Raw genomic sequence first — 3411 nt, forward strand, 5'->3', positions numbered from 1 at the left:
GGGTTTAGACAACGAGAAGGTCTTGATTACTTTGACACATACTCGCCGATAACGAGGATTACATCTATCCGGGTGTTAATAAAGTTAGCCTTAATGTATGGCCTTCAAATCCATCAGATGGATGTGAAGACAACCTTCTTAAATGGAGATTTGGAGGAAGAAATTTATATGGAACAACCTAAATGTCACGATCCCAAACTCTCTCTATAGGATGTCGTGATGGAACCTAGTCTATAAGACTAGGTAAGCCAATTACTATAATAATTAAGGCAGTTTTAAACAATGTTAATTTGATAGAGAGCTTATTATGAATACAGAAACAAGTGCGAAATGAGCCTACACAGCAATAATCATAATAACCTCCCAAGACTGGTAATATAGAGTCACGAAATCAAGCTAAGTACATGGAAAGATCTTAAAGATCAAAATACAATACTTTTCAAATAACAAGCTGACAGTACAATGAAAGGAAAGAACTCCAAGGGACTGCGACGACCAAACAGCTCTGCCTTGAATCCTCGAGACCAATAAGCTAACTCTGCCCGAGTCTGATATCTCTAATACCTGGCTCTGCACAAAAATATGCAAAAGTGTAGTATGCGTACACCACGGTCGGTACCCAGTATGTATCAAGATTAACCTCGGTGGAGTAGTGACGAGGTACAAATCAAGACACCCACTAGACAAACTAACATGTGCAATATAGAAGTATAAAGCTAATAAAGGAAAGCAGGAATCAGTAAATGGCAACAAGAATCGACGTGTGATATAAATAGTAAATCAATAAGAACACCATGAAAGTACCATTGAAACCAAAAAGGAACACAAATGACAATCAATTAATCAAGCCGTTCTAACACAATTTCGCAATGAAATTACCTAAGATACTTCATCTCCTAGTCACAAGTCAAGTGTCTTAACCTACCATCATATGATCATGGCACCTTGTGCCCACATCTCAAATCACAACCGCACGGACAACTCACGTGCCAATATCTCAATCCGCCCGGCATGATCACATGCTCACATTCACAATCCACCTGGCATGATCACAGGCTTACAATCACAATCTTCCTGGCATAGTCACAGGCTCACAATCACAATCCACCCGGCATGGTCACAGGCTCACAATCACATTCCACCCGGCATGGTCACAGGCTCACAATCATAATTCGCCCGGCATGATCACAGGCGCACAGTCACAATCTGCCCCGCATGGTCACAGGCTCAACAGCAACTTGAAAACAGATAATACAATAACATATGGGCATGATTAACAAATGTCAAGTTTCATACTCCTGAGCTAGTATAAGTGGCATGCTATAGTGTATGCTTGTGCGAGTGTACTACTGCAGCCCAAGTCAACAAGTAATATCAAAGATATGGAGTAGCTCATCGAAGCAACACAATAAGTCACGTAAGGTGTATGACATACACAAGGAAAAGCACACCATCACAAAAAAATCACCAACACAATGTCCCAAATCCATCACACATCATCCCTGACATTGCCACCCTTATCTCTCCGATAGCCACTTGTGTCACTCCGCCCTGACAATATCATTCGCCACCCGTATCATTCCGTATAATAGTCACCCTTATCACTCCGCCCGGACAATAACACAATAACCACCCATATCACTCTGTACATTCAACAACAGTGAGATGCCACCCTTATGCCCCGCATAAAAACAATGGTGAAATGTCACCCTCATACTCTGCATAACAACAACCAAATCACACAACAATTCACATTTCCTAACGTCACAACAACACGACATATCAACTCATACCACAAGTGTTCATAGGCCACGACCTTTTCAAAGATCCAACAATATCAATATTTCCACGACAAATAGCCCACGACTCAAACACAATGTGCATGGAATCTCAATAATAACAAAATGAACAGAAAAGTAACTCAACAAGGAACAACACCCCCTTTAAACACAACTTCAATTAAAATAGATTAATTCTTTCGATAATATCAAATCCAATTAATTGTTTAAGGATAAACTCGATAGTGAAAGTATTTCTATGAAATGGCAAACTTCAGATTCTAATGTATGAATTAGGATAACAATGAAAGAGATGGAATGAACTAGTTTTACGTCTAAATGCATGAGAATAATCCAGCAACAAAAGGATATCATGTAACAGCAATTTCAACTAAGAGTAACTTCACTAAAAAAATCACATAATGATAAAAATGATAACAACTTCAAATAAAGCATATAAGAGAAAACTTGACAAGTAAAGAATGTGACATGTAACGACAACTTCAAACAAAGCATGTGATAGTAGACATGATGAATAAAAGATATAACATATGCTAACAATTTCAAATAAGTACATGAAAGAAGCCTAAGAGTCTAAGCCGGTCAATTTTTCACATATAAGCCCGAGTACGTACTCGTCACCTCACGTACACGGCTTTCACATGACACAAATAACACTAACGACTCAAATCATAAGGGGGTAGTTACCCCACATAAAGTTAAATAAGATACTTACCTCAAAGAAGCTAAACCAATACTCTAAAATGACCTTCTCGTGTGAAACAACCTCCGGACGGCTCAAATCTAGCCAAAATAACTTAATATCATAAATAAAAACCATAGAAAATAACTCAGGATAATAAAGTTTCGATCTTTAATGAAAACTAAAAAGCCAGCCCAAAAGGTCAATCCCTGGCTCGCACCTCGGAACCCGACAAAATTTATAAAATCCGAACACCATTCCGATACAAGTCCAACCATATCAAAATTATCCAATTCCGACATCAAATCGGGCTTCAAATCCTCATTTTATATTTTTGAAAGTTTATACAAAAATTCTCATTTTTCTCCCATTCAAATCACTAATTTAATGTTAAAAATAAAGAAGAAATCACGAAATATAATTAAATCCTGATAAAAAACACTTACCCCAATCCAAAATGTGAAAATCCTCTTCAAAATCGCCCAAATCCGAGCTACATAGCTCAAAATATGATAAAATGACTAACACCTTCGAAATAGAGTATCTTAAACATTGCTCTAGAGGTACCCTTCACGATCACGGTCACCAACCTCGCGATCGCAATTCAAAAGTTTTTTAGCACAAATTTTACCCTTCGCGATCGCGATGAACAAATTCCGATTACCCTTCCCAAAATCTTCTCAGATAGTCTGTTGTTTAATAGCCATAACCTTTTGTACAAAACTCAAACTGGCAAATGGTTTGATTTTCTGAAAAGTAAACTCAAAAGGCTACAACTTTTATTTTTGGATCATCTCCAAATTTCTTATAGATTGCAAGATATGAGCTTCCAAAATCGGGATAGTGATAATAGAATTTCCTCTACTCGATCGTGAAAAGACTTCCGCGATCGCAATTCACAGTGCCCAGACAACAAATTTTCTCTACGCG

This window comes from Nicotiana tomentosiformis, chromosome 12 (genome assembly GCF_000390325.3).
Source record: "Nicotiana tomentosiformis chromosome 12, ASM39032v3, whole genome shotgun sequence".
Taxonomy (NCBI): Eukaryota; Viridiplantae; Streptophyta; class Magnoliopsida; order Solanales; family Solanaceae; genus Nicotiana; species Nicotiana tomentosiformis.